The 22,633-nt window shown below is 41.1% G+C and overlaps 1 long non-coding RNA gene across 6 annotated transcripts in view; it reads right to left on the bottom strand.

Moving 5' to 3' along the window:
- Nucleotides 1-22,633, bottom strand: part of LOC309637022 — a 98,336-nt gene that overhangs the window by 35,920 nt on the left and 39,783 nt on the right. Inside the window, exons 4-6 of one of the 6 annotated variants that reach the window (XR_014250368.1) lie at nucleotides 10,514-10,589; nucleotides 8,754-9,857; nucleotides 6,460-6,651 (exon numbers count right to left, since the gene is read on the bottom strand). The exons of the other annotated variants lie outside the window; for them this stretch is intronic. This is a non-coding gene — a long non-coding RNA (uncharacterized lncRNA). Of the gene's footprint in view, nucleotides 1-6,459; nucleotides 6,652-8,753; nucleotides 9,858-10,513; nucleotides 10,590-22,633 lie in introns of those variants that run through there. 6 annotated transcript variants of the gene reach the window in all.

The following is a 22,633-nucleotide window of genomic DNA, read 5'->3' as shown; positions in this document are numbered from 1 at the left end:
GAATAGATATTTCTCCAAAGAAGACATACGAATGACCAATAAGGTCCTGAAAAGATGCTCAGCATCATGAGTCCTTAGGAAAATGCAAATTCAAACCATGATGAGATAACATTTCACTTTTCCACTAAGATGGCTAGAATAACAAAGACAATATAACAAGTATTGCCAAGGATATTAAGAAATTGGAAACGGGGGGGTTAACCAAGATGGTGGAGTAGAAGGACGTGCTCTCTCTCCCTCTTGCGAGAGCAACAGAATCACAACTGGCTGCTGGACAATCATTGACAGGAAGACCCTGGACTTCACCAAGGAGGATACCCCACGTCCAAGGACAGAGGAGAAGCCACAGTGAGATGGTAGGAGGGGCGCAATCAGAGTAAAATCTAATCCCATAACTGCTGGGTGGGTGACTCACAGACTGGCAAACACTTATACCACAGAAGTCCACCCACTGGAGTGAAGGTTCTGAGCCCCACGTCAGGCTTCCCAACCTGGGGGTCCGGCAACAGGAGGAGGAATTCCTAGAGAATCAGACTTTGAAGCCTAGTGGGAATTGATTGCAGGACTTCGACACGACTGGGGGAAACAGAGACCCCAGTCTTGGAGGGCACACACAAAGTAGTGTGCGCATCGGGACCCAGGGGAAGGAGCAGTGACCCTGGGGGAGACTGAACCAGACCCAACTGCTGGTGTTGGGGGGTCTCCTGCAGAGGCGGGGAGTGCTCTGTTTCACTGTGGGGACAAGGACTCTGGCAGCGGAGGTTCTGGGAAGTGCTCCTTGGTGTGAGCCCTCTCAGAGTCGGCCATTAACCCCACCAAAGAGCCCAGGTAGGCTCCAGTGTTGGGTTGCCTCAGGCAAAACAACCAACAGGGAGGGAACCCAGCCCCACCCACCAACAGTCAAGTGGATTAAAGTTTTACTGAGCTCTGACTGCCACAGCAACAGTCAGCTCTACCCACCACCAGAGCCTCCCATCAAGCCTCTTAGATAGCCTCAACCGCCAGAGGGCAGACAGCAGAAGCAAGAAAAACTACAATGCTGCAGCCTGTGGACCAAAAACCACAGTTACAGAAAGATAGACAAGATGAAAAGGCAGAGGGCTATGTACCAGATGAAGGAACAAGAAAAAACCCCAGAAAAACAACTAAATGAAGTGGAGATAGGCAACCTTCCAGAAAAAGAATTCAGAATAATGATAGTGAAGATGATCCAGGACCTCGGAATAAGAATGGAGGCAAAGATCGAGAAGATGCAAGAAATGATTAACAAAGACCTAGAAGAATTAAAGAACAAACAAACAGAGATGAACAATACAATAACTAAAATGAAAACTACACTAGAAGGAATCAATAGCAGAATAACTGAGGCAGAAGAACGGATAAGTGACCTGGAAGACAGAATGGTGGAATTCACGGCTGCGGAACAGACTAAAGAAAAAAGAATGAAAAGAAATGAAGACAGCCTAAGAGACCTCTGGGACAACATTAAACGCAACAACATTCGCATTATAGGGGTCCCAGAAGGTGAAGAGAGAGAGAAAGGACCAGAGAAAATATTTGAAGAGATTATAGTCGAAAACTTCCCTAACATGGGAAAGGCAATAGCCACCCACGTCCAGGAAGCGCAGAGAGTCCCATACAGGATAAACCCAAGGAGAAACACGCCGAAACACATAGTAATCAAAGTGGCAAAAATTAAAGACAAAGAAAAATTATTGAAAGCAGCAAGGGAAAAACGACAAATAACATACAAGGGAACTCCCATAAGGTTAACAGCTGATTTCTCAGCAGAAACTCTGTAAGCCAGAAGGGAGTGGCATGATATATTTAAAGTGATGAAAGGGAAGAACCTACAACCAAGATTACTCTACCCGGCAAGGATCTCATTTAGATTTGATGGAGAAATCAAAAGCTTTACAGACAAGCAAAAGCTAAGAGAATTCAGCACCACCAAACCAGCTCTACAACAAATGCTAAAGGAACTTCTCTAAGTGGGAAACACAAGAGAAGAAAACGACCTGCAAAAACAAACCCAAAACAATTAAGAAAATGGTCATAGGAACATACATATCGATAATTACCTTAAACGTGAATGGATTAAATGCCCCAACCAAAAGACATAGACTGGCTGAATGGATACAAAAACAAGACCCATATATATGCTGTCTACAAGAGACCCACTTTAGACCTAGGGACACATACAGACTGAAAGTGAGGGGATGGAAAAAGATATTCCATGCAAATGGAAATCAAAAGAAAGCTGGAGTAGCTATACTCATATCAGATAAAATAGACTTTAAAATAAAGAATGTTACAAGAGACAAGGAAGGACACTACCTAATGATCAAGGGATCAATCCAAGAAGAAGATATAACAATTATAAATATATATGCACCCAACATAGGAGCACCTCAATACATAAGGCAACTGCTAACAGCTATAAAAGAGGAAATTGACAGTAACACAATCATAGTGGGGGACTTTAACACCTCACTTACACCAATGGACAGATCATCCAAAATGAAAATAAATAAGGAAACAGAAGCTTTAAATGACAAAATAGACCAGATAGATTTAATTGATATATATAGGACATTCCATCCAAAAACAGCAGATTACACGTTCTTCTCAAGTGCGCATGGAACATTCTCCAGGATAGATCACATCTTGGGCCACAAATCAAGCCTCAGTAAATTTAAGAAAATTGAAATCATATCAAGCATCTTTTCTGACCACAACGCTATGAGATTAGAAATGAATTACAGGGAAAAAAACGTAAAAAAGACAAACACATGGAGGCTAAACAATACGTTACTAAATAACCAAGAGATCACTGAAGAAATCAAAGAGGAAATAAAAAATACCTAGAGACAAATGACAATGAAAACACGACAACCCAAAACCTATGGGATGCAGCGAAAGCAGTTCTAAGAGGGAAGTTTATAGCTATACAAGCCTACCTAAAGAAACAAGAAAAATCTCAAGTAAACAATCTAACCTTACACCTAAAGAAACTAGAGAAAGAAGAACAAACAAAACCCAAAGTTAGCAGAAGGAAAGAAATCATAAAGATCAGAGCAGAAATAAATGAAATAGAAACAAAGAAAACAATAGCAAAGATCAATAAAACTAAAAGCTGGTTCTTTGAGAAGATAAACAAAATTGATAAGCCATTAGCCAGACTCATCAAGAAAAAGAGGGAGAGGACTCAAATCAATAAAATTAGAAATGAAAAAGGAGAAGTTACAACAGACACCGCAGAAATACAAAGCATCCTAAGAGACTACTACAAGCAACTTTATGCCAATAAAATGGACAACCTGGAAGAAATGGACAAATTTTTAGAAAGGTATAACCTTCCAAGACTGAACCAGGAAGAAACAGAAAATATGAACAGACCAATCACAAGTAATGAAATTGAAACTGTGATTAAAAATCTTCCAACAAACAAAAGTCCAGGACCAGATGGCTTCCCAGGTGAATTCTATCAAACATCTACAGAAGAGCTAACACCTATCCTTCTCAAACTCTTCCAAAAAATTGCAGAGGAAGGAACACTCCCAAACTCATTCTATGAGGCCACCATCACCCTGATACCAAAACCAGACAAAGACACTACAAAAAAAGAAAATTACAGACCAATATCACTGATGAATATAGATGCAAAAATCCTCAACAAAATACTAGCAAACAGAATCCAACAACACATTAAAAGGATCATACACCACGATCAAGTGGGATTTATCCCAGGGATGCAAGGATTCTTCAATATACGCAAATCAATCAATGTGATACACCATATTAACAAATTGAAGAATAAAAACCATATGATCATCTCAATAGATGCAGAAAAAGCTTTTGACAAAATTCAACACCCATTTATGATAAAAACTCTCCAGAAAGTGGGCATAGAGGGAACCTACCTCAACATAATAAAGGCCATATATGACAAAACCACAGCAAACATCATTCTCAATGGTGAAAAACTGAAAGCATTTCCTCTAAGATCAGGAATGAGACAAGGATGTCCACTCTCACCACTATTATTCAACATAGTTCTGGAAGTCCTAGCCACGGCAATCAGAGAAGAAAAAGAAATAAAATGGACACCAAGGGGGGAAAACTGCGGTGGGGTGGGGATGGTGGTGTGCTGAATTGGGTGATTGGGATTGATATGTATACACTGATGTGTATAAAATTGATGTCTAATAAGAACCTGCAGTATAAAAAAACAAACAAAACAACTAATACTAAACTTTCATTGGGTTATTTTTATGGAAATATGTTAATATAAATGTTTCAGACATTACATGAAATTTCTAAAAATCTAAAAAAAATATATATATATATATATCATGATCTTCAACTTCAAGTCATTGCAATTTAACAAATGTTGCAGTGCTTACTACATGCAAGGCACTGTGTAGCTGGCTAACTTCCCTCCTCCCCCACTCTCAGTGTTGTCAGACATGTGTCAGACATGGTCCTTTTAAAAATCCATTGTTGCTTTTCACTTGCCTCTCAGAGAGTATTAAAGATATGAATCGTGAAGAAAAAAAAAAAAAAGAAGACACTGATTTTCTGAGACAAACCTCTTGTACAAAATAAATTGAGAGATAATAAATCTCTATATAAAAATGATTGTACACACACACACTTATATGCCCACAAACACATATTTACCTTTCATTTTAAACAAATCACTAGGAAAATAAGGGTTGAAGGAAAAGTTCCTTGCTCCTTTACAAGGTAGGCAAATCAATATAGGGTAAAAATAATACCCCAAGTCACCTAATCTATCTTGGAATAGTAAAACCAAAAGAGATGAAGAATCAGTTTTATCTTGGGGAAGTTGTTTCTGATTTTAAAATGTAAGCACAATACACATGATGATAAAATGGACTTCTCAACTCAGAATAAATGAACTTTTATGAGTGTACATAACTCTAAAGTAATGATAATGAAGTAATTCAAATAAAAGGAAGGTTGGTGTGTGAGATGTCTCCAAAATTTTTCATAATATTTGGTTTTCCCTTTACTTAGGACTTCTTTTAAACAAGGCGAAAACTTAAGGTTTTCTGGCCTGTTTTGGACAAGTTGTTATGAATTTTAGCATCTCATCTTTAAATCTCTATTCTTGAACTCCAAATGTTTCCCTCGATTACAGTGTACAGTAATAAACAACTGCTACTCTCTGCTTGTTCCCACCCACTTGTATAAGTAAGTCTGTAGTATTTCAGGACCTCTGATTTGGTTTTCAAGAGGCTTTTTCTTGTCACTGGCTCTCCTCCATTTCTGCTGACCCAGGCTTCCAAGAGTGTGAGGGATAATGGGATACACTCTCCAAAGAGTTTGATGCCTCTCTTTTTATTTGTTTTGCTCATCACTGTATTAAAAACATAAAATTCTAACTGAGTAAATTTGAAGATCGAATTGGCTTTATTCAGTGATTTATGAATCGGGCAGCATCCCATTGAGCAAGTAGAAAGGAGCTCTGCGGAGCTGTAAAAAATGCAGGAACTTTACAGGCAGGAGGGGGCAGAAAAGGGAAGTTTCTAGCTAAGAGTGGATTGTTTCAGGCAGGGTCACCTTCCTTTTGGGGGAAGGTGTGTGGGGGGGTCACCCCTCTAGTGCTGACCAGGTAATTCCAGATCTATTGGTGAAAGGTCCCATTCCTGAGAGAGGCTGAAACTGCAATTAGGTTAGCTATTAAGTCTTGGTTTGCTGACGTGGGACTTAGCACAAGTGACTCCATTTGGGGTTTGTTGTTTCTTTACTAACAACTGTATCTCATTCCTAGCTCTTAACCCCAGTACCTAGATACTTGCTGGTGAATGGATGACCAGACCAGTGAATTCAGAATTTCAGAGAAGATCTTTATATTGAGAGACAGGCAGAGAAATGGCAGTTCTACCACCCAGTAAGTTTTGAACTCTTGCAGGTCTGATGCCCAAATCAAGCGTGGGAACGTGAACAGTGAGACTGAGTGAAAACACAGCAGTTCTTTGTGTTTCTGTTAGAGAAACACTGGTGGGAGACAGAGGACAAAGGAAGGAGACACAGGACTGGAGTGACCTCAGCTGGGGGAGGGGTTTCACAGTGTTGGGTGCTACAGAGAGGTAGTCAGCAGGAGCAGGGGCTGTGTACATCATCAGAGGCATTTTTTATTTTATTTTATTGTTTTTATTGACGTATAGTTGATTTACAATCTTGTGCCAATCTGCTGTATGGCAAAGTGACTCAGTTATACACATATAGACATTCTTTTTTTATATTCTTTTCCATTACAGTTTATCACAGGATATTGACTCTAGTTCCCTGTGCTGTAGAGTAGGACCTTGTTGTTTATCCCTCCTATATATAATAGTTTACATCTGCTAATGCCACACTCCCAGCCCTTCCCTCTCCCACCCCCCTCCTCCTTGGCAACCACAAGTCTGTTCTCTATGTCTGTGAGTCTGTTGCTGTTTCATAGATAGGTTCATTTGTGCCATACTTTAGATTCCACATGTAAGTGGTATCACATGGTATTTGTCTTTCTCTTTCTGACTTACTTCACTTAATAATCTCTAGTTGCATCCATGTTGCTGCAGTCATCAAAGGCATTTTAGAAGAGGCTCTGCTTGCCATAGCTTCTGGCAGCGTTGCTTCCTACAGTGGAAAGAAGAATGTTGTTGATGGGAATTCCCAAAGTTAGGCTAAAGTGGGGGTGAAGTAACTTTTCTAGGTGAAGAGGTGATCTTCTTTTTTTTTTTTTCATTTGTATGTGTGTGTTTTATTATATATTAGTCTCTTAAATCAAATAGAAGACAAAAAGTGGAGCTACAAACCAAAGTTACAACAGTACTAGCGTTTCTCGTCGCCCGTCTGTCTATTTTTACCAGGGGTCTTTATTTCTTCATAAGGCTTTGAGCTACTGTCCAGGGTCCTTGACTGCAACCTGAAGAACTCCCTGTGGCAGGTGGGTCTGGTGGTTAAGAACTCCCTCAACTCTTGATTAACTGGGAATGTCTTGATTTCTCCCTCATTTTGGAAGGAAAGTTTTGCTAGATATAGGATTCTTGGTTGACGGTTTCTTTCCTTCAACACTTCAAGTACATTGAGTCATGCCATCTGGCCTCCGAGGCTCCTGATGAGAAATCTGCTCAATGACCTTCCTGGCAAACCTTCTCTCAGCTTCATAGACTTTCATAATGTACCGTATCATGTCTTACGCAACAGAACATTTTGTATAGTATCGTGAAGTCAGTTAAGTTGTAACGTTATTTTGAGACCAGAATTTAAGGAAAAGGAATTGAACATTTCAAGTGTAGACATTATGAGGTCTCTAAAATTATTACACATTTTCAAACTAGAAATAAAAAGGCCACTGAAGTATCCTGCAGATTTTTATTTATAACAAAGTGAATACCAATATCTAAAAACACACGTAAAGAAAAATTTCTTTGGGATCCTTTTTCCTAAGTGTAAAGGGGCCTTGAACTCAAAAAGTGAGAAAACCACTGTGGTGTATCCCCAGTGGTGATAGGTCCATTTCTTGCTCTGACCTCAGAGTGCACCATTGTGATGTACTTCACAAAGCCCTATGAAAGAGAAAGGTGGGCCCAGGTTTTTGGTCCTTAGAGCCCAGGAAGCTGCTTTTGGTGACCTGACGGCCTTGGACCTACAGTTAGCTTGTGTTTTCCTTGTTTCTGCCATTTTGTTGATTTTCGTTTCTCTTTTCTCTACTCTTTTTTATTTGTGTCATTGTTCTTTCTACAGTTAGCATAGTGAGTATTGTTGGTATAGTTAATACTTGATTAGCATAGTTAGTGTAGTTAGTACTAGTTAGCGCTGTTGGTACAGTTAGCGTAGTTAGCATTGTTAGTAGAGACAGCATACTTAGCCCTGTTAGTACAGTTAGCATTGTTAGTTAGCGTAGTTAGCGTTGCTAGGTAGTGCTGTCAGTCAGTGTAGTTAGCAGATCACCATGATGCAGGGCCTCACAGCCAAATCTGCTGGCAAGAAGGCTCATATTGATGACTTCCAGATCCTCCACACCATTGGTGAAGGCACCTTCGGTAAAGTGAAGTTGGCCCGGCACATTCTGACCGGGACACAGGTGGCTGTGAAGGTCATAAAGAAAAGGCGTCAGAGCTTCTCAAGTGTCCAGGCACTTTTCCGGGAAGTGTGCAGTCTGAAGGCTCTGAATCACCCCAATATTGTAAAACTGCTGGGGGTGATTGACACAGAGGAGACATTTTTCGTGGTGATGGAGTACCTCAGTGGGGGGGACATGTACCGCTATTTGAAGACCCATGGCCGTATGACAGAGGCGGAGGCCCGAGGCCCGTTCCAGCAGCTGGTCTCCGCCCTGCAGCACTGCCACCAGAGGGGCATCGTGCACCGGGACCTGAAGCCACCGAGCCTCCTCTTTGATTCCAAGATGAATATCAAACTTACAGACTTTGGCCTCAGCAACAAGTATGATGACATTTTCCAACTGGACACGATCTGCGGCACAGCCCCTTATGCTGCCCCGGAACTCCTCCTGGGGCAGAGGTACCGCGGCCCTGCGGTGGACGTGTGGAGCCTGGGAGTAGTGCTGTACACCATGGTAACTGGGTCCCGGCCCTTTGTGGGAAAAGACTTCCAGGAGCTGCGGAAGCAAATCCTACAAGGGCAATACCCCATCCCACCTTATCTGTCTTTGAAGATAAGGGATCTGTTACAAAAAATGATTGCCCTCAACCCCAGTGACAGAGGCACCTTACCTGACCTCAAGAGGCATCCATGGGTCAACATGGGCCAGAAGGAGCCACTCCAGCCACCCTGTGAAGAGGACCTGAAGGTGACAACGGTGACGACTCCGGGCTTGACTTGCGACCAGATCCAGGACACTGGGACAGGCAGTGTGAGCTCCAAGAAACCCAAGGTGGAGGTCTCCATCATAACTCTGAAGCCCTTCTCTTGCGGGGACCTCTGTGGCAGTGAACTTGAGCCTTCTCCAAGCCCTGTGGTGTCCTCCCTGCAAACCAGGTGGCTCTACCACAGAAAAAATGTGCAGCTGCAGGAAGACCAGCAGGCAGGGCAGAAGACCGGTGAGTCTGCCTGTCCCCCACCCAGCCTGGAGGCGAGGACTGCCACCCCCAGCCCAGCCCCCCAGTGTGGCACTGGGACATCCACCTCCAGCAGCAGCAGGATTGGAGCCCCAGAGGGAAGCAGCTGCCCCCTGGGTGTGTCCAACACTGGAAGGTCCTCCCACGCTGGGCAGCCTGAGAGTGTGTCTTCATCCACTGTCTCTGGCCAGAGCCAGAAAAAGCAAGGGGTGGCTGGGAGAATCTGGAACTTTATTTTGAAACATCTTTGTTGCAAGCTGCCCAGCATGAGGCGTCATAATAAAGTGAGCCCATGTGAACCCCATGGATGACCGAGGCAGGAAGGTCAGGCCGCCGCGCTCCCTGGGGCCCGGTGCAGGGGAAGAGGAATGTGTTCTCTGCATGGCCTTCAGAAGCATCGTATCCAAGACCCTGGCCAGCTCAGAGGATGGTCCGGAGCAGCCCGGGCGACCGAAAGCGAGGCCACTGTGGCTGCAGGTCTGCCCCTCAACCCCCACCTGGGTGAAACTTGAGAGACTGGACTGTCATTCCTGGGGCACGTCTCCCCTCCCCTACTCTTCTGTCTTCCGTGTTGGTGGGGGAGGGGGATAGTTCTTGTTCCAAGAACTCCTTGGTTCTTCCAATTCTAGTTAATAAACTTGATGCTCCAGAGAGATGCATCACACTCTGCTTTGCGTCGTCCCTGCACAGAATTGGGGCTGTGCATTTTCCAGTGAGACAAGCGTGCAGCCATGGAGCGCTTGGAGGTAGTCAGAACAACTAAAGGGAAAAATGACCTAAGAGAATTAGCACAGTGACTCCCAACAGCAACAACTGCTGCACTGCAGGGCAGAAATGCAGAAAGTGTGTATTACCTTCCTGCACTACCATTCCCGAACATTTTCAGAAGGGCCGAGGGGAACTTTTGGTCCCTGCGGCCTGTGTTAATTACAACAGAGAGGCCCATTAACAGGATCACAAGGTCCCGTGAACCAGCCTCTGCGCGGTGTGGTAAGGTCCCTGTGCAGCTGAGTTTCATGACTGTCGTGCAGCAATAAAGCAGTCTTTATTGAATTTGTTACAAAAAAAAAAAAAAGAAATTGGAAACGTCATACACCGCTGTGGGGAGGTAAAATGGTGTAGTGCCTTTGGAAAACATTCTGGCAGTTCCTCAAAACGTTAAACATAGAGTTACCATAGGACCCGGCAATTCTGCTCCTAGGTATACATCCAAAAGAATTGAAAACACATGTCCACACAAAAACTTGTACACTAATGTTCATAGCAGTATTATTCATAATAGCCAAAAAGTGGAAACAACCCAAGTGTCCTTCCACTGATGAATAGAAAAATAAATATGGTATCTCCCTACAATGCAATATTATTCAGCAATCAAAAGGAATGAAGTACTTAAACATGCTGCAACATGGACATACCTTGAAAACATCATCAGTCACAAAAGGCCACATACTGTATAACTTCTTTAATGTGAAATGTTCAGAATAGTCAAATCTATAGAGACAAAAAGTAGAGTATTGGTTGTCTATGCTGAGGGAAAATGGGGACTGCCAATGGGTATAAGATTTAATTTTGAAGTGACGAAAATGTTCTAAAATTGAGTATGGTGATGACTGTACAACTCTGTGAATATATTAAGAACTACTGAATTGTATACTTTAAATAGGTGACTTGTATGGTGTGTGAATTATATCTCAATAAAGCAACAACAATAGATGAAATTGGGCAAAGGATGTAGGGATCTATTACCTTTTCAACTTTCCTATAAATCTAAGATTGCTAAACTAAAAAAGTATATTTAAAAAGATTATAAAAGTAATAAAACTATTTGTATGAACATTAGAAAATACAGTAAGAAAACATGAAGGAAAGAAATAATTTCCATACCTGGCCTTCACAAACAACTTTATTAATATTATTTTGACACACGTACTTCCAGATTTTTATCTTTGAATTTTTTAACAAGAATGATATTATAATATACATGATTTTTGTTCTTCTCTTTTTCTTTTTACTGAATAACTCTTCATCCTTATGACATACATCTATAATAACATTTATAATGGCTACTGAGCATTTTATTACCATAAGTTATCTAAGTAATCCCCTAATTTATACATTTAGGTTGTTTTAAATTTTATTATTTTATTTTATTTATTTATTTTTTTAACATCTTTATTGGAGTATAATTGCTTTACAATGGTGTGTTAGCTTCTGCTTTATAACAAAGTGAATCAGTTATACATATGTCCCCATATCTCTTCCCTCTTGCGTCTCCCTCCCTCCCACTCTCCCTATCCCACCCCTCTAGGTGGTCACAAAGCACCGAGCTGATCTCCCTGTGCTATGAGGCTGCTTCCCACTAGCTATCTATTTTACGTTTGGTAGTGTATATATATGTCCATGCCACTCTCTTACTTTGTCCCAGCTTACCCTTCCCCCTTCCCGTATCCTCAAGTCCATTCTCTAGTAGGTCTGCGTCTTTATTCCCGTCTTGCCCCTAGGTTCTTCGTGACCATTTTTTTTTTTTTTTAGATTCCATATATATGTGTTAGCATATGGTATTTGTTTTTCTCTTTCTGACTTACTTCACTCTGTATGACAGACTCTAGGTCCATCCACCTCACTACAAATAACTCAATTTCGTTTCTTTTTATGCCTGAGTAATATTCCATTGTATATATGTGCCACATCTTCTTTATCCATTCATCTGTTGGTGGACACTTAGGTTGCTTCCGTGTCCTGGCTATTGTCAATAGAGCTGCAATGAACATTTTGGTACATGACTTTTTTTGAATTATGGTTTTCTCAGGGTATATGCCTGGTAGTGGGATTGCTGGGTCATATGGTAGTTCTATTTTTAGTTTTTTAAGGAACCTCCATACTGTTCTCCATAGTGGCTGTATCAATTTACATTCCCACCAACAGTGCAAGAGGGTTCCCTTTTCTCCACACCCTCTCCAGCATTTATTGTTTGTAGATTTTTTGATGATGGCCATTCTGACCGGTGTGAGATGATATCTCATTGTAGTTCTGATTTGCATTTCTCTAATGATTAATGATGTTGAGCATTCTTTCATGTGTTTGTTGGCAATCTGTATATCTTCTTTGGAGAAATGTCTATTTAGGTCTTCTGCCCATTTTTGGATTGGGTTGTTTGTTTTTTTGATATTGAGCTGCATGAGCTGCTTGTAAATTTTGGAGATTAATCCTTTGTCAGTTGCTTCATTTGCAATAAATTTTATTATTTTAAACACTTTTAATGAATATTCTTGTAGATAAGTTACTGTATACACTTATGATTACTTACTCTGGATTAATTTCTAGAAAGGAAAATGCTGGACAATAGGTATGTATATTTCTTCCAGAAAGACTTCTGCACCCACCAATCACGTATGTGACTGCCTGTTTCTTCGCATAACTTCCCAAACTCCCCAGCTTACTATCATTTTTGAATCTTTGCAATTTGATGGGTGGAACACAGTAGCTTTTCTAATTTAATTATCTGACTGTTAATGACTGAACTACCTTCTTTTCTCCCTCCCTCCCTCCCTTCCTTCCTTCAGCCATATGTGTGTTTTCTTTTGTAAATTGGCTGCCTTTAACCAATTTCATAATTGGGAGCTTGTCTTTTACTATGGATTTACTGATATTGAGAATATATCTTAAATAGATATATAAATGTACATTGCAAAGTTTATTCTCAGGTCATTCATTTACTTTTTAATTTGTGTGGGGGGGTTTAAAAAATCTATACAATTTAAAATTTTATAGTTCGGGACTTTCCTGGTGGTCCAGTGGTTAAGACTCCATGCTCCCAATGCAGGGGGCCCGGGTTCAATCCCTGGTCAGGGAACTAGATTCTGCATGCTGCAACTAAAAGATCCTGCGTACTGCAACTAAGACCCGGTGCAGCCAAATAAATAAATAAATTTTTAAAAAATTTATAGTCCAAGGTTTCTGTTTGATGTCATATTTAGAAATCCCCCCCATTACATAAATATTTACCCATCTTATGATTTTATCCATGCCTTTTTTTTCATAAGGTGATTCTCCTTTTTTTTTTTCTTTTGCTCAGTTTAGATTTATTTGTTTTTTCTTATTATTTTTTTTTTTTTGGCTGCGCCACGCAGCATGCAGAGATCTTAGTTCCCCGACCAAGGATTGAACCCGTGCCCCCTGCAGTGGAAGTGTGGAGTCTTAAGCACTGGACCACCAGGGAAGTCCCTCTACTTTTTCTCTGGCACTATTTATAATGCTCTGTAGCTCTCTATGTTTACGTATCTTCAAACATATCCAGTGTCCCCCATTTCCATCAATGGTATCACCAGTAGTACCCAAATTTGTCAATTCTTCCTTTAAAATTTAGCTCACATTTCTCCTTTCCTTTTCCATTGTTCTTAGTTAAGTCTCCCTGAGGTCACTCCGCTTCCAAATTGTCCTCCACGTAGAGTTCTCTTTCGAAATAATATTGCTGCACTGTTCAAAACCACCAATGACCTGTTTGCTGATATAAAATAACATCAAAATCCCTAGACCCTGTGCTCAATATCCTCCCCAGTCAGGTCATTCTAACTGCACATCCCTTGAAACACCTTCGCGAGGCTAGCTCGTCAAGGTACCTGTGCAAAATCAAGTGCAGGGCAGTGGGAGTGACACGCACCATGGAAACTGAAGCTGACCGTCCCCTCCCAGATACCACTTGCATTTTATTTTATTTTACATTTTTATTCTGGTTAAAAAAAAAAAAAACCCACACATATCACAAAATTTGCTAAACATTTGTTTTGGACTAATTTCAGACTTATAGAAAGGTTTAAAAATAGTTCAAAGAATTTTCTGATATCTTAGAAGATAAATCTTATGCCTCTTCCCAGATTCCCCAAATGTTAACATACTTAACAAAGAAACCATGCTTGCCCTAGCATTCTCTTGCTTCCTCTCTCTCCGTGTTTGGACACAATGCTCCTTGTATTGTGGCTACAGAGGAGGATGTGCCCGCACCCTCCCACCCTCTTACCGCCTGCTGTTGGCTGTGATTCATTTTTTCAGGGGTCTCTACCCAACTCGAATGAAAAGTCCCAACCTAGGGTTTTAGCATTGAAACTGAACTGAGAAAGAGTTCGGCCTCTCCTGTAGGAAAGGCATACTTGTCAAATGCTGGTGGCCTGTTTCCTGCCATGGAGGCGGGGACCATGGGGAGAGGTGGGTATGGGCTCAGCAAAGAGGGCAATTGCTCAGAGGAATTGGGACAGAGGGAGTCTGGGACAGAAATCCCCACACATGTTTACTCCTGCTGGAGTTCTTAGAGTTCTTAGAAATAACTTCATTAAAAAGCATGGGAGATTAATCCTTTGTCAGTTGCTTCATTTGCAAATATTTTCTCCCATTCTGAGGGTTGTCTTTTTGTCTTGTTTATGGTTTCCTTTGCTGTGCAAAAGCTTTTCATTAGGTCCCATTTGTTTATTTTTGTTTTTATTTCCATTTCTCTAGGAGGTGGGTCAAAAAAGGGTCTTGCTGTGATTTATGTCATCGAATGTTCTGCCTATGTTTTCCTCTAAGAGTTTTATAGTGTCTGGCCTTACATTTAGGTCTTTAATCCATTTTGAGTTTATTTTTGTATACAGGGATATATGTATACCTATAGCTAATTCACTTTGTTATAACAGCAGAAACTAACACAACATTGTAAAGCAATTATATTCCAATAAAGATGTTTAAAAAAAGAAAATTAAAATCACCTGTTTTCCCACCACCCAGAAAAAAAAGGAAAAAAAAAAAAAAGCATGGGAATTAAAAGCTAAGTGCAGATGTTTGGATACAACGACGCAGGAAAAACTGAGCAAGTGCACAGGTGTTTTAGGAAGATGACCTCTAGCAGTGATATTCAGAATGGTATGGAAGGAAAGGCCTGGTGACAGGAGCCCACCACCTAGGAGGCTGTTACTGTAGCCAGGCAACTAGTCAATCTGCTAAATGCTGAATATTTTTCCTTTGATATGGCTCTTGAGCTCACCACTTATTACGTAATTCGAGCCCTCCTCCTAGCACCCACTGTGGTCTTGTACCTATTTGTTGAGAGGTCTACCTCCCTCCACTGGGTGATACCATTCATGGGGACCATTCACCTCTGCATGTAGTAAGGATCGTTGTAGGGCAAATAGGACATAGTGTTCATGCAGAAACCTCAGAGTCAACTTCAGACTTTTGAACCCCACTTGTATTCAGTTTTAATAACTATGAGATCTTAGGCAAGAATTTTTGAACCATAATCTCTTCATCTTAGCTTTAACCCTTTATCTGGCTACTGTGAAGAGTAAATTAGATTACACAGTCAAAGCATAAATGCCTCGAACATAATAAGATTCAATTAATGTTAATATTGATATTAATATTATAGCTAGCCAAGTGTCTGGCACATGGTAGGTATTCAACACGGTAGGTAATTGTTTTTAATATATTTATTAATAATAGATTTTTTAAATTTGAGTGATACCACAAGTAGAAATGAGGGTGCTGGGCACGAGTGTCTGCCCCACACAGTAAATGGGGTCTTGGCATAACTCTGAATAAAAATAGTTGGATCAGGCTTCCCTGGTGGGGCAGTGGTTGAGAATCCGCCTGCCGATGCAGGGGACATAGGTTCCATCCCTGGTCCAGGAAGATCCCACACGCCACGGAGCAACTAAGCCCATGTACCACAACTACTGAGCCTGCGCTCTAGAGCCCGTGAGCCACAACTACTGAGCCCGCATCCCATAACTACTGAGGCCCACGCACCTAGAGCCTGTGCTCAGCAACAAGAGAAGCCACCAAAAAGAGAAGCCTGCTCACTGCAACAAAGAGTAGCCCCCGCTCACCGCAACTAGAGAAAGCCCTTGCACAGCAAAGAAGACCCAACGCAGCTAAAAATAAATTAATTAATTAAAAAAAAAAAAGTTGGATCTTTGGGCCACATATAACATAGTTAATAAGGTTCAGCTGTTATTTAATCCCTTCAGTAGCAATTGCATTCACAGTGCTGTAAATGGCTGTTTGCATCAGGTTATCATCAAGAAAATCCTTCCAAACACTTTTAATCCCATCAGCAGAGAGCTCTCAAACTTTACTCATCCAGCAAAACATGATTAGGTGATTCAAGTTAGACTTGAAATCAATAAAATAGAGAGGAAAATTCAACACTTTAAGAACGTGTATACAATCTATTTTGTTTTCCTTCCTTCTCTCCACCTTCAACACTATATAAAGGGGGAAATAGTATTTAGCGGTTCAGAATAAAAACAAGCCAGCCATCAGACTTCACAACTGCTCCCCTTCCGTGTGGTTGTCACCTACTGAGTCCTACTTGGTCACTCACTCTCATTTACTCGTACCTCTAGTCCTGGCTCACTTGCCCTCCTTTCTATCTCTACTCCTGTCATCATGCTTACTGATTTCAAATGCCTTGGACTTGTCAGGTCTCTGACTTCCACCTCCCCCTCAGCCATCATTTCCATTGTCATACCCTAACCCTCATCATCTAAAGAACTGAACCCAATCTCAAAGCTTGATTTCAAGCTTCACACTCCTGGACTACCATCTCTTAGCCTTTCAGCTCATTTACTCCCATTCTAGCAATTCTCTGATCCCAGCAGAGCCTGCAAGCTATTGATCTGACCACTTCTCCATCCATCACACCCTTCTTGCCATCATTCCCTGGTTACCTACCTTAGATTCTATGGTCCATTATATAAACACTCCCTTGCAACCACACTAAAACCTCTGCCCAGCTTTTTCTGCATAATCACCTGCAAAGTGTCAACCTTAGTTCAGTGCAAGATTCTGTGTTCTACATGCCTGCAGCCCATAAGCTGAGCACTGCTAGAGAAAGCCACACACATTTGCTCATTGGTTTCCCTTTGAATGAATGATTAAAAATTCTCCAGTGGGCAGTCATCTCAACCAGTTGTGCTATATTTTCTAGTGAATTCTCTCTCTCTCTCCAGAGACTGTTTCCCACCTTAATCTCCCTCCTTAAGCCTCCACCTTCTACCCCACTCATTCTTAATTCACTGAGAAAAACCAGCCATCAGATGAGCAATCCTTCACTCTCCCACCAGCAAATCTACCAATCTCCATGCATCTGTACCCACTTAAGCTGCCTTCTCTCCTGTTACAGTGGACAGTGCACACCAGCTCCTATGAGAGGTAAGTATCTCCTCTTGTGCTTAATATCCCACATGCTCTCGCCTTCTCAACAACTTTCTCCGGCAATACTTTCTTTTTCTCCTGTATCATCAATCTCACTCTCTTTACTGGATCATTCCCATCAGCATACAGTTATGCTAATAACTTTCCCTTGACTTTCTGCCCCAACCTTTCCCTTGACTCCCGCATGCCTCTCAAGTACCACCCGATTTCTCTGCTTCCGTTCGTAGCAAAAATCCTTGAAAGAATTATGTACAGCTGTATTTCCACTGTCTCAACCACCATTCTTTCTCCAACCTGCTTCAGTCAGGTTTTGGTCTTCATCCCTTCATTGAAACTATTCTTAATTAAGTCACCCATGACTTTTAATATTGCCATTTGCAATAGTCCCTTCTCTGTCCTTGACTTACCAAACTTCTCAATAGCAATGGACACACTTTTTAAAAATCAAATTTATTGATGTATAATTTACAGATAATAAAAGGTACACATCTTAAGTGTACAGTTTAATGAATTCTGACAAATATATACATCTCTGTAGCAACCACTACCACAAGTAAGATATAGAACATGTCCCTCACCCCCAAAGGTACCCTTATGCCCCTTCCAATCAATCCCCACAACCACCCTGATCCTAGACAACCACTGATACACTTTCTGTTATTATACTTTAAATTTTTCCTAGAGTTTTATATTAATGGGATTGTATATTATATTTTCTTTTTTTCTGACTTATTTTGCTCAGCATGCTTCTGAGATTTATCTATGTTATTTCATCTATCAGTGGTTCATTCCTTTTTATTAGTGAGCAGTATGGAAGCCATCTGCCTGTCGACAGACATTTGGGATGCTTCCAGTTTGGGGTTTCTACAAAGAAAACTGCTATGCACATTCATGTACCAGTCTTTGTGTGGACATATATTTTCATTTCACTTGGATAAATACTTCGGATTGAATTGGTGGGTCATAAAGTGGATCTTTAAATGTATGAGAAACGCCAAGTTGTTTCCAAAGTGGTTGTGCCATCTTACATTCTCCTCACCAGTCATCAGAGTTCTAGTCACCCCACACCTCACCACACTTGTCATTGCCCATCTTTTTTAGTCATTCTAATAGATGTTTTATCATATCTCATTGTGGTTATAATTTTTATTTCCCTGATGACTAATGATGTTTGACATCTCGTGTTCATGGGCCATTTGCATATATTCTTTGTAAAGCGTTTGTTTAAATCTTTTGCTTATTTTTTATGGGCCGTTTTCTTATTACTGAGATACAAGAGTTTTCTATATTCTAGATAAGTCCTGGGTCACTTACATGTATTGCAAAATTTTTTCCCCACTTTACGGCTTGTCTTTCAATTTTTAAATGGTGCTCAAGAGAGCAGATTTTAATTTCAACGAAGTTCATTTTACGAATTTTTTTCTCTTATGATTCATGCTTTTGTGTCCTATCTAAGAATTATTTGCTGACTCCAAAATCTCAAAGATTATATTCTGTTTTTAGCTAGAAGTTTTGTAGTTTAAATGTTTACATTTTGGTCCATGATTTATTTTGAGTTAATTTTTATGTATGGTGTGAGGTAAAGGTTGAAATTCTTCCTTTCTATAAAAATACCGTGCTGTTCTAGTACCGTTTGTTGAAAAGACTGTTGTTTCTTCATTTAATTACCTTATCTCTCTAATCAAAATCAGTTGACGATACATGCATGGGTCTACTTATGAACTCTATTCTGTTCTAAGGACTTGATCAGAGGCTTCCCTCTTTTCTTCTGTCTATACCTTCTCCTTCCATCAGAGATTAGTAGGTGTTAATTAGAAAACATGAGTGGGAGCACAAGTGGGTAGAAGTAAGTGATGGAGAGGAAAAAGAATAATAATGCGTTAGAATGATCAGCATGGACAGAGTCCTGGAAGTGAGAGAGAATATGATACATGGAAACTGACTGAGTATGCCCTCAGTCTAGAACATAAAGGAGGAAAAAGAAGCAGGAGACAAGGGAAGGGAAAGTTTAAGAACAGTCTCGTAGGCCATGCCAAGTTTGTACTTAAACCTGAGAGCAATGGGGAATTGACGTAATCAGATGTGTGTAAAAAATAATATTTAATGGTCGTATATAATAAATAAGTTTGCAGTCTTTAAAATAAAGTTTGTGAAGAACATTTTGCCACTTCAGAAAATTCACATTGTTTCATTTGAAAATTAAGATCTGTATGAACTACGTAAAATTTATATTTTAATATGAGCATTTAAAAAAGACTAAAAGGAAAGTGTACCGACTGGTTAACAGTAGTTATTTTTGAGTATTAAGATTGCAGATGGCTTCATTTTCTTCTTTTTACTTTTCTGTAGTTTTAAATTTCTTACAATTAGTCTGTATTAAATCTGTAATAAGATATTTTTAAAAGCATGCTAGAGTATGTGTCTTATTTTTAGAAGCGGTGCAAAAGTACTGTTAAGAAAGATTATGCTGAGTGACATGACCATCGTGGCAGAGTAGGAGACACCACTCTCCAGCCCCCGACAAAGACCAACAATTAGACAGCTATCCACAAACAAAAATGGCTCTGAGAGAGTTCAGAGTCCACTTAAGAAACTTCAGCAACACAGTAGAACAAAACACCTGAGAATAACCACACAAAAAAGGAAGGAAGAACAGAATCATGTTGCCTGCATCATCCCAGCCCCCAGGCGAACCCTGCTCAGCACCAGGAGGGAGCTCCCCAGCTTGAAGAGCTCCCCTCGCTGGGAAAGGGAGAGTGAGAGCTTTATCAGCTGCTTAGGGCACCGCACAAGGGACTCACTTTGGTCTCACCCCACCCAGAAACTGAAAAAGCTGAGACATATAGAGATAGCTAGGGACAAGGAAGAAAAGCAGGGCTACCAGTATTAGCCACATAGCGGAGCAACCGTGGTTCTCAGTGACCTGCTCTGCAGAGGACACCAGCAGCTTTTGCCACTGAAGAAACCAATGCCCAGCAGAGCCAGCATGGTCCCCCTACAGAGTCCACCATTGAGACTTCCTCCAAAGGTTTTCCTGATCACAGATGCCAGCCACCTGAGCATCCATCTTCAACTTCCCTCACCCCCAAAGCCGGGCAGCCAGGCCCAGCCTCTGTGGCTATATGAATACAAGATGCCAGCCTAGACCCAGGCAGTGGACCCCTCCACATACTCTGTGCACATCTGGGGCTAGCTAGCCCCTCTAGCTGTGCACCTGCACACGCTTGGCCTGACTTCCATCACTAGTCTCCACTGCTATGTGCACACCCTTGAGGAGATCCTGCAGGCACAGGAGTGAATGCCAATAGCCAGGGGCCCTACAGTGGCTTGTGGGCCTGGATCCAGCCCTGTCTCCTGACACTGGCCTGTCCTGCTCAACTCACCTGCAGCTAGACCTTCCACCTATGCACTTGCCTGTCCCCAGGCCAACTCCTATTGCTGGCCTCCACAGCTATGCTGTGCCCATAGGGAGACCCTGTAGCCACAGAGTGGACACTGATGGCCAGGGTCCCTGCAGCTGCCAATGCACCCACAGTTGGCCCTGGCACCTTGCTGCTGACCCTGACCACCACCACTATGTGCTTTTCTGTACCTGGCCCGTGCCACTACAAGGCATCTGTACCCAGCCCCCACAGACAAGTGTCTGCACATCACCAGCTCTGGCCACCACCACTGCCTGCCCTGGTCCCTAGCCACTGGAACTGGAGGCACCAATGAGGACTCTAACAGGCCTTGTAGCCACTGCAGACCCTTGCAGTCCTTGTCTAGGACCACGCAGTTGTTGATGTCATGGACCTTAGCAGCCCAAGCTGATGAGACATCATAACCCCCCGACGTGGACCATCACAAGTTCCCACATGTGTAGACCTAGAGTCACAACATGCTCCAGCATGCTGTAGAGGTCCTTCCTTACCAAGGTCAGTCCATAAAATCTGAAAGGGACTGTTTCTTCACATACAAGGCTAGAGAGATCACAAAGAATCAGGGAACCACGACACCACTGAAGGAACACAGTAAACTTCCAGTAACCTCAAGAAAATGAAGATACATGAATGCCTGATAAAGAATTCAAAATAATTGTTCTCGAGATGCTCAGAGAGCCACAAGAGAACACAGATAAACAATTTAAGAAAATCAGGAAAACAATATGAAACAAAATGAGAAGTTCAACAAAGAGAAAACACAAGAAAGAACTAAACAGAAATTTTGGAGATGAAGAATACAATGACTGACCTGAAGAATTCAACAGAGAAGTTCAATAGCAGACTGGATAAGCAGAAGAAAGCATCAATCAATAATTCAAAGACAGATCATTTGAAATTATCCAGTCAGAGGAACAAAAAGAAAACAAATTAAAAGGAATGAAATGAAGCCTACAGAACTTACGGGGCACCCTTAAAAGAAACAATTGATGCATTATTAGAGTCCCAGAAGGGGAAGAGAGGGAGAAAGGGAAAGAAAACTTACTTGTGCTCACTTTGGCAGCACACATACTAAAATTGGAACCATACAGAGAAGATTAGCATGGCCCCTGCGCAAGGATGACACGTAAATTTGTGAAGCGTTCCATGTTTTCTTAATTGGGAGACTGGGATTGGCATATATACACTAATATGTATAAAATAGATAAGTAATAAGAACCTGATGTATAAAATAAATAAATAAATAAAATTCAAAGAAAAATAAAATAAACTGAGAGAACAAGGAAAAAAAAAAAAAAAGAAAACTTACTTAAAGAATAATGGCTGAGAACTTCCCAAAACAGGAGGGAATTAGACATCCAAGTTCATGAAGCTAACTGGTCACCCCAAAATTTCAACCCCAAATGATTTCCCCAAGATATATTATAATAATGCTGTCTAAAATCAAAGACAAAGAGAGAATCTGGAGAGCAGCAAGAGAACAGAAGCTTGTCACTTACAAGGGAATCCCCATAAAGCTATCAGCTGCTTTCTCAGCAAAAACTTTATAGGCCACAAAAGAGTGGGATGATACATTCAAAGTGCTGAAAGAAAAAAACCTGCCAGCCAAGAATACACTACCCAGCAAAGTCATCCTTCAGAAATAAAGGAAAGATAAAGACTCTTAGACACACAAAAGCTGAGGGAGTTCACCGTAACTACACCTTCCTTACAAGAAATGTGGAAAGGAGTTCTTCAAGAACTTCATGAAATGGAAGAATGTTAATTAGTAACATGAAAATATATATGAAAATACAAAACACACTAGAAAAATATATAATCAAATTCAGAATACTCCAATACTGTAACATGGTGGGTGCTAATATTAAACTCCAGCATAAAGGTAAAAGGGCAGAAGTATTAAAAATAGCTATAGCTACAATAATC

Source organism: Balaenoptera physalus, assembly GCF_965194825.1.
Source record: "Balaenoptera physalus genome assembly, chromosome: 10".
Taxonomy (NCBI): Eukaryota; Metazoa; Chordata; class Mammalia; order Artiodactyla; family Balaenopteridae; genus Balaenoptera; species Balaenoptera physalus.
Note: the sequence above shows the minus strand (reverse complement) of the source record. Positions and strands in the feature narration are given on the sequence as shown.